The sequence below is a fragment of the Lathyrus oleraceus genome, chromosome 5 (assembly GCF_024323335.1).
Source record: "Lathyrus oleraceus cultivar Zhongwan6 chromosome 5, CAAS_Psat_ZW6_1.0, whole genome shotgun sequence".
NCBI lineage: Eukaryota > Viridiplantae > Streptophyta > Magnoliopsida > Fabales > Fabaceae > Lathyrus > Lathyrus oleraceus.
In genome coordinates this window covers 452,654,461-452,667,226 of record NC_066583.1, presented here as the reverse complement: position 1 = coordinate 452,667,226, position 12,766 = coordinate 452,654,461, and positions in this window count along the sequence as shown.

Genomic DNA, 12,766 nt, shown 5'->3' with positions numbered 1-12,766 from the left:
AACGTGAATGGCTGACGACGTCCTCTATTCTGTCTAGACGAGCCCTGGCCCGATTGATAAACAACCCCAGACCTATCTCCTTTTGCCGCAATGTCTATCATTCTTCCCCAACCTGGGGCTTCTCCACTTCTTACCACCTCCACGGCCTGTTTATAAGAAGCAATGGACGGTTTCTTCTCTTTCTTAGCAAAAATGGCATTCTCTACCTTGACGGATTCGAACGCCTGACTCGGTGTTTCAAATATTTCACCGTCCATTTCCACGCCTTTGAATGATGACATTTGACTGACAAAAACATCCTCCTCCCCCCAATCAACTTTCTCAAATCGGAGACGTCTCTCGTCCATCATTCTCTGAATCGTCTCCCTCAACATTACGCACCCATTTATAGTGACAGTGCAAGCAGCACAACAGTTATCACAACCAGGGAAAACTCCTCTCTTCATCAGATGTCTCTTGACCACAGACATTGGAGTCCTCAACTGATCCACATCCGTCACCTCTATTTTTCTCTTATCCTCTGTCATCACGCTCACCCCCATAGGACCATGCATCGGCACGGGGTTAGCATTAACATTCGGCGTCGGTGCAAAATTGATGGCTTTAGAGTCTACAAGATCCTGAACAACATGTTTGAAGGCTTTACAATCCTCAATGCGATGTCCGGGTGCACCAGAATGGAACTCATACCTGACATTCTCATCGTAATTTGCAAGCCTCTGATCCGGTCTCACTGGAGCCAATGTCCTTGACTGAACCAACCCAAGATCCCTCAACCTTTTAAACAGAAAGGCATAAGTCACGGGTGGCCTATCAAACTGACGATCAATCATCCTTCTTCTCACTTGGCACCCAACTCTCTGTGTTCTCTGTTGAGGTGACTGTAGTTGCTGTTGCACAGATTGATTACCAGTAGGAATCGTTACTGTAGCAGCATATGGGTGGTAACGATCCCTACCGTGTCCTCTTTGGGCATACACAACACTTGTGTCACCCTCCTTCTTACGCTGACCATTTCCAAAGGGCTTCTTTTCTCCAGAAGGCGTAGCATTTCCCTGTATTCCCCCATTCTCAGCCAGCTTTCAATCCTCTCCACCTTCTCGGCAATTGCTTTCTGCCCCAAGGCGAACCCTTGCATGACGTTGATCAATTCACTCATCTTCTCTTTCAGCTCGAGAATGTCAGCGTTGGGTGGATTCATCATTCCTAGGTCAATCAAACATGTTAGAAACCGACACCTGCAAAACAGAAGACATGTTATTATGACTCACGCATGAATGCAATGTCTATCCATATAAGTAACACTCTGTCTTTCGATCCTGGTTTCATCGAGACAGATAATAATCTGACAGCAATATTCTGACATAAATCGTCTAATTTTACCATGCAGAGCAGAGAATTATGATTTAGCAAAGATATCACCCAACCATGTGTGTGCCATGTGAGTGCGCACACAGACAAGCAAATAAAGCTTGAAGATCAATCACTGAATGATAACAACCACTATATATCAAGAGTGCACTACACGTGCAAGAGTCATACACCAGGCTTGATACAAACCAAATTACAATTCTCCAAAATCAGAAAGAAAATACAAGCAAGTGAATTCCGTCAACAGGCCTGACGATAATCCACACATAACAACAAAAGTCTACACTAAAGACGGTCCCACATACGGCTCTGCACCATCAACCATCTTGGTAAACTTCACAGCGAACCTGAGCTCAATATTCTCCTGCTGCAATCTCCCCACCTCCTTCTGGTGAATCTTCAACTGTCGGAAATAATGGTCCCTCTCAGCAAGATAATGGTCTCTCTCAGCAATAATCTTCGCTTTCTCCGCTTCCCATTCTGTGGTAAGGACTTTGGCTCTAGCTTCTCTCTGAGTCTTCACAAGGATTTGCCTTCTCTTCTCATCTTCAATGACTCTCAAAGCTCTATCCAACTTCTCCTTGGTGATGTCGTGCTCCTTCGTAGATGACTCCAAAGCTTGGCTGATCTTGCGGTAATAAGCGGTGTTTATCTCAAAGCGGTTCACCTCCAGAGCATGTCTCTTATCCTGATCTTCTATTTTCCCTTTGATTTCTTGATTAGCCATTTGGATTCTAGCAACAATCATTTCCAACTCCGTCTTCTCTGCTCGCAACTGATCTCTGGCCTTCTTCATCTCAAGGAACTCTTCCATGCTGACAGAATAACGTGGCCCCTCAATCAATGGACACCAAGGATCACCCCCAGGAAATGGTAGATGCGTGAGCTCAATCCTCTTTCTGAGCCAATCGTCAAACAAAGGAAAAGACCTGCTATTAACCCTACCAAAAGGAACCTTTCCCTTCCTTTGAATGTTGCGCCACTCATCAGACACTTGTCTCAACAATGGCTGATTACCCTCAATCGGGAGTAAAAAGACTCCTGAATCTCTCGCCCGAGAGGAGGACCCTCCACAGCAAACACCATTTGTCTCCTCAGAAGCACCGGGTTGTAATTAATGCAACCTTGAACTCCTATAAGAGGCACATTGGGAAGACTCCCACAACTGCAAATGAAATCTCGTCCAGCCACACCATTGTGAGTCCAAGCTATGTCCTTGGCTCGCAAACCCATCAACCTGATTGACCACTTGACAGTAGGATCAAGAAAGACAAAGGCACCTCTTGAAGGCAAATACCCCATGAACCATTTGTACAACAGTTGAGCACAACATCGGATCAATCCCCCACGCCGCTTCTCGTTCCGATTATGGACCGAGTAATAAACATCCCCAACCAGGGTAGGAATAGGATTCCTCTGAGCAAACAACCTGATGGCATTAATATCTACAAAGTTCTTCTGATTAGGAAACAAGATGATCCCATAAATGCTTACAGCTAGCAGAGCACAAATGGCCCTCCAATTACCCAACACAACATGCTCCTTGGCCTTAGCCTCCAAGAAACTCAGATGAAAACTGGGTAACTTTCCTTTCTCCTTCAAACCCCCCTTAGTCACTTTTGGGCTCAAATAAAGAGCACGAGAGATCTCAACAACATTAGGTTCCCCCTTAGTGACACAAAATGGAATCTGGTCTCTAATCTGAATACTCAGGATACTGGCATAGTCCTCCATCAAAGGCCCCAACAGGTAATCCGGGAAGACAAAGCATCTCAAGCCCAGGTCATAAACTGGAGAAGAGTATGGATGGCACTCCTATCGTCATCTGTGAGCCTGAAAACCACCTTCAGAATACCACCATAAGTTTCACGGAACATCCCCACACGGTCAGGTGTAATCAGTGATATCATATCTCTCAGCCCATCAATCTCTGGGTCAAAGAAACTGTAGACAACGTCATCTTTCAAGCCAGTCCTCATATCTGGAACAAAGAAGTCTCTCAACCAGGATCTCAATCAAGAATGTCCCCTGCATATGGAGAAACATGTATTAAATGCGGATACATGCAAAATGTGAATGATGCTGATGCATGAATGCAATGCACTGTGCCATCCTCTAAGTCATCTAAATATCCACTGCACTGAGTTACGGTCTCGAAACTGATCACAACCATCTGAGGTACTGAGTAACCATAAATCCAACTTGGGGTTCCGAAATAAACGGGACCGAAGGATATACCACCATCATCATTGGAGAACCTCTGATCTGATAGCAACAAAAATCATCTGAATCAACCCAGGGAATCCTGAAATAAACGGATCCCCACTGATAAATACCACGGACAAAACTCCGGCGTCTCATAAATAAATCCATAAATCCGACTTATAAATAGGACCCAGATCAAGAACTGAACCATTAGTCACCATCAAAGTCACCATCAGAACATGCATCTGTAAGAATCAAACCCTCCCCTCACAGGTGAATTCTAACAAGGTCATCCTAAGGCGGATACTGGTCTCGACAATCGGACAAGATACTCAACGGGTTTGCCCTTTCGGGTGTGCCGCTGCAGCTCTCATAAGACCGTCTAAACCAAAGATCTAAGAAAGAACGGTCACCGAAGTCAACAACTCAGATGAGGTGACTCAACCAAAGTGGATACTCCACAAAGGAAGAGCTCTCTCAAAGAACCTCGTCTGGCTTGTGGTATGTCACGTTGCCAAAAACATGTTGACCTAACATGAGAGGCAACATGAGACCACGCTAATCCTAGGTGTATACTCGGGCCTGGGTTTTAGCCCCACTCAGAACACCCACCCCAAATCAGAGGAACCAACCTGTATAGAATCCAACACAATGATACTATGATGCATGCAAACATATATGCAAATATATACACAGTATAATAATAATAAATGCAATAAATAAAGCAGCAAAAGCAACCAAAACTATCCTAGAGAGCGCTAGGATTGACTCGCTTAGGGAAGATGGACCAGCAAGAGGTCAAATTCTTTATTGGTCCCTAACAGAGTCGCCAGCTGTAGCAACGCGAAAAACAACCGGTGAGAAAATACAATCAAACAGAGCCGCCATTGTGCGTTATTTATCCCAAAGGAGGGAAAGGAAACGATCGAAGTAAACCTGGAAAGGAATGGTCTTGTGACCGGAGATTACAAGGTACGGGAGTCGGTTACACAAGGGGAAGGTATTAGCACCCCTCACGTCCGTCGTACTCGACGGGATCCACGCTCAAAAGAATAGAATAAGGTTGCTGATAAACTGCTCAAAGAATGCACACACTGAAGTAAAACACAGGCGGAAGAAGACGGAGGAAGGGGACTCGGCAGGATGTCGCATCCTGGGCCTACGTAGTTTGTCAGAAACAAACATCAGAGTCGACGTAGTTCGGGGAAATGGGAAACGGGCTCGCTAGGATATCGCATCTTATGCCTACGTATCTCATCTGGAATGAGAATCAGAGCTACCGTAGTTCGGCTAACGCACGCCGAAACAAAACACAACACCAAGACGCTGAGACGTCAAAAGAAACTCGCAAATGGAAACAGACTGCCAATGGTTGGCCTTACGTCCGACTCCGAACAAAAGAAACACAAACAGGAAACCGAATGCCAATCGCTGGGCTTATATCAGACCCACAAACAGACAACAACAACAGGAAAGGGAATGCCAATCTCTGGGCTTACATCCATCTCCTAACACACACAACACAAAAGGGTTGAAAAAAGAAAAAGGGCGAACACACAGACTAGAAAGGAGTCGGGAACTCGGACCTAATAGTTGTCAAGCAAAACACACTCAAAAAAAGGAAAAGGGTGCCCGGAGAGATCTCGCACGATCTCCTGCCTACGTACCTCATCTGGTATGAGGATCAGGGCAACGTAGTTCCCGTTAACAGGTGAGAAACTTTCTCCTAACCAGAGACCAAGGGAATAACGGACTAAAAGGGAGACTGACTCGAGCCTAATAGTCATCATGCAAACCATAACCCTAGGTTGAGGTCTCTAACAAGAGTTTGACTCACACAGGCAGTGAGTCAACTCAAGTCTATCTCTACGTACGTTCAACTTCCTCGAAAGTTGATCATACGACTCCTACAAAAAGGAGATGAGAAGCAAAAGCAGATAAACATTAAAAGCAATCATCACACGCTATATGCAAACAAGCGGCTCATACAAGGTTGGGCTTTAGTCAAGGGGTCATATCAACATCGACAAACAAGCCAACACTGGAAAGGGTGTCTGAGGCTCTTAACCACTGACATTGACCGTCAGGGTGAGCAGATGAAAGGTAATGAGGGTTGGACCTCATAGTTCTTAACCCGGGCATGGGTGAGCTTGAATGAATGAAAACGTGGGGGTCCAGAATGAGGGACCCTTCTCCACTTGACTGACACTGTACAAGATCTGGGGGACGTGTCCAAGAGCATCAACACGTAGTGCGAGCATAATGGACGACTCAAACGATTAGCAGGGGATTGATTGCTAATCCCTTCTATCTGCCAATTGCCTCTTCACTTAGGAGGACTTGAAGTACATGGCACAAAAGTAAACAATCACAGACATTGCCTCTTAAGGAGGACTTCAGCCAAATCCCTGCCAAATAGAAACGACAAGGCTTCCATACTACATGGAGTTAGAGGATGTTTACCTAGGTGGTATTCCAACCACAAGCAAAGCAACTCAAACAATGAGCTAAAGCAACTAAAGTACCTGTAAGAAAGTCAAACAAGTCAATATTCACATTCAGACAAATCCAACAAACAGTCAACAATGTTGCAACCAATATGCACGCAAGGCAAGTCAATAACTCAACAACTCAAGTGAATTCATCACCAATGGTCCTACAATACAACAAAGGTTAGTGGACAAAGCAAATTTGCATCTCAAGTCATAAGATTGCATCAACCACTAGAGCTAATAGCTTGAACCTGAAATACAAAGCTCAAAAGATGAGTACAAACTACTAGTCCAAGACTAGGGTAAAAGGCAAAGCAAAAAGTCAAAAAAGCAACCAATATTCAATATAAAGCATATTTATTCAAGCAAGAACATGTCCTAAAAAGGACCAAGTCTAAAGCATTAGCCAAGGTCATCACATGAGCAAGATATGGCAAAGGCAATTACAAAGCACACAATTGGACATCAAGAATCAAAATTCCATATTAAAACAGAAATGAATCAAATAACCATGGAAATTTTTATGTGCACACAACATGTTAAACACAAGCATCATGCAAAATATTGTAAACAGAAAAGCTCTATTGGCATGTCAATGAAAACGAACAAGTATGACATCAAATTGTGTGACACACATTGTCACACCATATATCCATATGCCTAAAACAGAGATGGAAAATGATAAAAATGCACAACCAAGCCTCAAAAATCAAGCAACATGTTAGGAATCAGCATACCAAATTTCAAATTAATTGGCCAATGTATGAGCATTTCACAATAGAATTGGTACAACATGTCACATTTGCATACATGTTCAAGCAATCCATCACATTGAAAAATCCAGCCATGATAAAAATCAGAAAATCACATCATAAAATAATAGACACTTCAAGGAACATGTGAGAAAAAAATTGCATTCAATTTGGAGGTATTCTTAATTTGTTATGAATTTTTGAATTTTGATGAGAATAATGGAAATAATGTGACAAACCATTGGAAAATGGAATGGTGAATTAAAATGACAAACTGGCGCAGTCAGGGATTGAACCCTGGTCCTCTAGGTTATAGGCGCTCAAGAAAATGAATTGGAAAATAAAAATGCAACGCGCTGGGATCGAACCCGCGCCTCAAAGGACCAAGGCGCGCTAGGTCCAAAACGACGTCGCTTAAGCCTTGCCCTAGCGCCTGTTACCAGACGGTGGTTCTACTGTACAGGGACGGTGGTTTCCACCGTCTTCTTCATGAAGACGGTGGTGCTACAGTGCATCACATATTTTTTTTGCAGAATTACGCATAGCTTATATCATTGGAATCGTCTCGACGAGTAGATCACGAATATCACATTAGCTAAGCCTAGTTCATCATAATTTTCACGAATCGCAGGAAAGAAAGTTGGATCTACAAACTTTAAATCAACACAACTTCTTCAATATTCATCCAAATTTAACAAAATTTATATCAGAATTCTCACCACAACGAGATCTACACAACCATATACATGAAATAGCAAATGGTGAAGGTCGAAAATACACCTACTTGGAATGGCAGTGTTGAAAAACAGTGTTCTCGAGCCTCCAAATGATCCAAATCCTCTCCAGCAACCTTGATTTGAAGCTTTGAATAAGGATTAGTGGTTGAAAGCTCCAAAATCTTGCTTAATTTGAACCTTGCATTGATGTGTTCATGTGCTTGGCATGCTTCAAACCTTGCTCAATTTCCACGAATTATGACTGATTCATGCTCCAAATTCCATGAGGATGATGGATCTATGAAGAAAATGTGTGTTTGTGTGGAGAAAATTTGAATTCCAATGAGAGAGAATTTTGGAGGGAAAAGCAAATCTAGATCTAGAACTTGTGAAAAACTCAAAATTCTGTTATGCTTAAGCTTATATACTCCTCCTTAATCACATTGTAATCACAATTAGACATGCACTAATCATAATTAAGGACATTTGGAGTGTTTTGCAAAAAATGAAAAATGAAGGTGCATGGCTTAGTTGGGACATGAAGGAAGTGTCTCAAACGATTTCTCCACCTCCTAGCCCTCAGTTGACTTTCAGTTGACGTTTATGGGCCCCTGATGACTTGGCAATGCACTCATGACTTTGAGCCTCTAACACTTGGCCAATTTGCTTCAAAATGAACCTTGGCTCATATAAGCTCAATAGAATGATCATGTGATCTCCATATCAATAGAATACCTCATCTCCTTGAAAATCACTGGTTGGAAGAAAAGTCATTGATTAGGGTTGACCAGAGGTCAAAACCCTAATCTAGAGGAATCTAAGCATGAACAATGAACCCCTTGATAATGACATAACCATGATGATGGTGATGTACCCTTGCAAACAAGATAATACTCAACCTTTGAAGGATCAAGAAACCCTAATTCACTGTCAACCCCTCAGATGGTTGATCACCAATTCAATAAGACCCTCAGCCTCAAATCATGTACCTTCTACATCTTCTGAAAAGACTTTGGAGGAAGACCTCATTATGTTCACATGATATGCAATATGCAAATGCCTAATGCCCTAATATATGGAATGCAACATGCTAAGCTAGTCCCAAGAAGAGGAGGGCAAATTTTCAGGTGTTACAGGCATTTCTTCATAAATTTGCAGCAGTCAGACTCCATTGTCAGCCAATAGTAGCCTGCTCTCAACCTCTTTCTAGCCATGGCATGTCCATTGGAATGAGTACCAAATGAACCCTCATGAACCTCAGTCATCAACAGGTCTGCTTCGTGTCTAACCACGCATCTGAGCAGAACCATGTCAAAATTTCTTTTGTAAAGCACTTCGCCATTGAGGTAGAAACTGCCTAACAATCTCCTCAAAGTCTTCCTATCTTTTATAGATGCCCCAGGCGGGTAAATCTGGCTCTGAAGGAAACACTTGATGTCATAATACCACGGCTTATCATCTTTTACTTCTTCTACTACAAATACATGAGCTGGTCTATCCAAGCGCATCACGGTGATATTGGGGACTTCATTCCATAATTTAACCACAATCATTGAAGCAGGCGTAGCAAGAGCATCTGCCATCCGATTCACATCTCAAGAAATATGATGGAAGTCAACCTCAGTAAAGAATGTTGAAATCCTCCTCGCATAATCTCTGTATGGAATGAGGCCAGGCTGATTCGTTTCCCATTCACCCTTAATCTGATTAACAACGAGGGCCGAATCACAATATACATCAAGATGCTTGATCCTTAGATCAATACATTCCTCTAATCCCATAATACAGGCCTCATACTCAGCCATATTATTCGTGCATTTGAAAGTTAGCCTTGCTGTAAAAGGAATGTGCGCGCCCTGAGAAGTAATAAGCACGGCCCCAATACCATTTCCATACTGATTTACAGCGCCATCAAACACCATACTCCATCTGGAACCAGGCTCTGGCCCTTTATCAAGTGTAGGCTCATCGCAAACTTTTACTTTCAAATACAGAATTTCCTCATCCGGGAAGTCATACTTAACTGACTGATAATCTTCAATAGGCTGATGTGCCAAATGGTCAGCCAAGATACTACCTTTAATAGCCTTCTGAGCTCGATACTCAATATCATACACAGATAACCATGGAAATTTTTATGTGCACACAACATGTTAAACACAAGCATCATGCAAAATATTGTAAACAGAAAAGCTCTATTGGCATGTCAATGAAAATGAACAAGTATGACATCAAATTGTGTGACACACATTGTCACACCATATATCCATATGCCTAAAACAGAGATGGAAAATGATAAAAATGCACAACCAAGCCTCAAAAATCAAGCAACATGTTAGGAATCAGCATACCAAATTTCAAATTAATTGGCCAATGTATGAGCATTTCACAATAGAATTGGTACAACATGTCACATTTGCATACATGTTCAAGCAATCCATCACATTGAAAAATCCAGCCATGATAAAAATCAGAAAATCACATCATAAAATAATAGACACTTCAAGGAACATGTGAGAAAAAAATTGCATTCAATTTGGAGGTATTCTTAATTTGTTATGAATTTTTGAATTTTGATGAGAATAATGGAAATAATGTGACAAACCAATGGAAAATGGAATGGTGAATTAAAATGACAAACTGGCGCAGTCAGGGATTGAACCCTGGTCCTCTAGGTTATAGGCGCTCAAGAAAATGAATTGGAAAATAAAAATGCAACGCGCTGGGATCGAACCCGCGCCTCAAAGGACCAAGGCGCGCTAGGTCCAAAACGACGTCGCTTAAGCCTTGCCCTAGCGCCTGTTACCAGACGGTGGTTCTACTGTACAGGGACGGTGGTTTCCACCGTCTTCTTCATGAAGACGGTGGTGCTACAGTGCATCACATATTTTTTTTGCAGAATTACGCATAGCTTATATAATATTGGAATCGTCTCGACGAGTAGATCACGAATATCACATTAGCTAAGCCTAGTTCATCATAATTTTCACGAATCGCAGGAAAGAAAGTTGGATCTACAAACTTTAAATCAACACAACTTCTTCAATATTCATCCAAATTTAACAAAATTTATATCAGAATTCTCACCACAACGAGATCTACACAACCATATACATGAAATAGCAAATGGTGAAGGTCGAAAATACACCTACTTGGAATGGCAGTGTTGAAAAACAGTGTTCTCGAGCCTCCAAATGATCCAAATCCTCTCCAGCAACCTTGATTTGAAGCTTTGAATAAGGATTAGTGGTTGAAAGCTCCAAAATCTTGCTTAATTTGAACCTTGCATTGATGTGTTCATGTGCTTGGCATGCTTCAAACCTTGCTCAATTTCCACGAATTATGACTGATTCATGCTCCAAATTCCATGAGGATGATGGATCTATGAAGAAAATGTGTGTTTGTGTGGAGAAAATTTGAATTCCAATGAGAGAGAATTTTGGAGGGAAAAGCAAATCTAGATCTAGAACTTGTGAAAAACTCAAAATTCTGTTATGCTTAAGCTTATATACTCCTCCTTAATCACATTGTAATCACAATTAGACATGCACTAATCATAATTAAGGACATTTGGAGTGTTTTGCAAAAAATGAAAAATGAAGGTGCATGGCTTAGTTGGGACATGAAGGAAGTGTCTCAAACGATTTCTCCACCTCCTAGCCCTCAGTTGACTTTCAGTTGACGTTTATGGGCCCCTGATGACTTGGCAATGCACTCATGACTTTGAGCCTCTAACACTTGGCCAATTTGCTTCAAAATGAACCTTGGCTCATATAAGCTCAATAGAATGATCATGTGATCTCCATATCAATAGAATACCTCATCTCCTTGAAAATCACTGGTTGGAAGAAAAGTCATTGATTAGGGTTGACCAGAGGTCAAAACCCTAATCTAGAGGAATCTAAGCATGAACAATGAACCCCTTGATAATGACATAACCATGATGATGGTGATGTACCCTTGCAAACAAGATAATACTCAACCTTTGAAGGATCAAGAAACCCTAATTCACTGTCAACCCCTCAGATGGTTGATCACCAATTCAATAAGACCCTCAGCCTCAAATCATGTACCTTCTACATCTTCTGAAAAGACTTTGGAGGAAGACCTCATTATGTTCACATGATATGCAATATGCAAATGCCTAATGCCCTAATATATGGAATGCAACATGCTAAGCTAGTCCCAAGAAGAGGAGGGCAAATTTTCAGGTGTTACAGGCATTTCTTCATAAATTTGCAGCAGTCAGACTCCATTGTCAGCCAATAGTAGCCTGCTCTCAACCTCTTTCTAGCCATGGCATGTCCATTGGAATGAGTACCAAATGAACCCTCATGAACCTCAGTCATCAACAGGTCTGCTTCGTGTCTAACCACGCATCTGAGCAGAACCATGTCAAAATTTCTTTTGTAAAGCACTTCGCCATTGAGGTAGAAACTGCCTAACAATCTCCTCAAAGTCTTCCTATCTTTTATAGATGCCCCAGGCGGGTAAATCTGGCTCTGAAGGAAACACTTGATGTCATAATACCACGGCTTATCATCTTTTACTTCTTCTACTACAAATACATGAGCTGGTCTATCCAAGCGCATCACGGTGATATTGGGGACTTCATTCCAATATTTAACCACAATCATTGAAGCAGGCGTAGCAAGAGCATCTGCCATCCGATTCTCATCTCAAGAAATATGATGGAAGTCAACCTCAGTAAAGAATGTTGAAATCCTCCTCGCATAATCTCTGTATGGAATGAGGCCAGGCTGATTCGTTTCCCATTCACCCTTAATCTGATTAACAACGAGGGCCGAATCACAATATACATCAAGATGCTTGATCCTTAGATCAATACATTCCTCTAATCCCATAATACAGGCCTCATACTCAGCCATATTATTCGTGCATTTGAAAGTTAGCCTTGCTGTAAAAGGAATGTGCGCGCCCTGAGAAGTAATAAGCACGGCCCCAATACCATTTCCATACTGATTTACAGCGCCATCAAACACCATACTCCATCTGGAACCAGGCTCTGGCCCTTTATCAAGTGTAGGCTCATCGCAAACTTTTACTTTCAAATACAGAATTTCCTCATCCGGGAAGTCATACTTAACTGACTGATAATCTTCAATAGGCTGATGTGCCAAATGGTCAGCCAAGATACTACCTTTAATAGCCTTCTGAGCTCGATACTCAATATCATACACAGATAACCATGGAAATTTTTATGTGCACA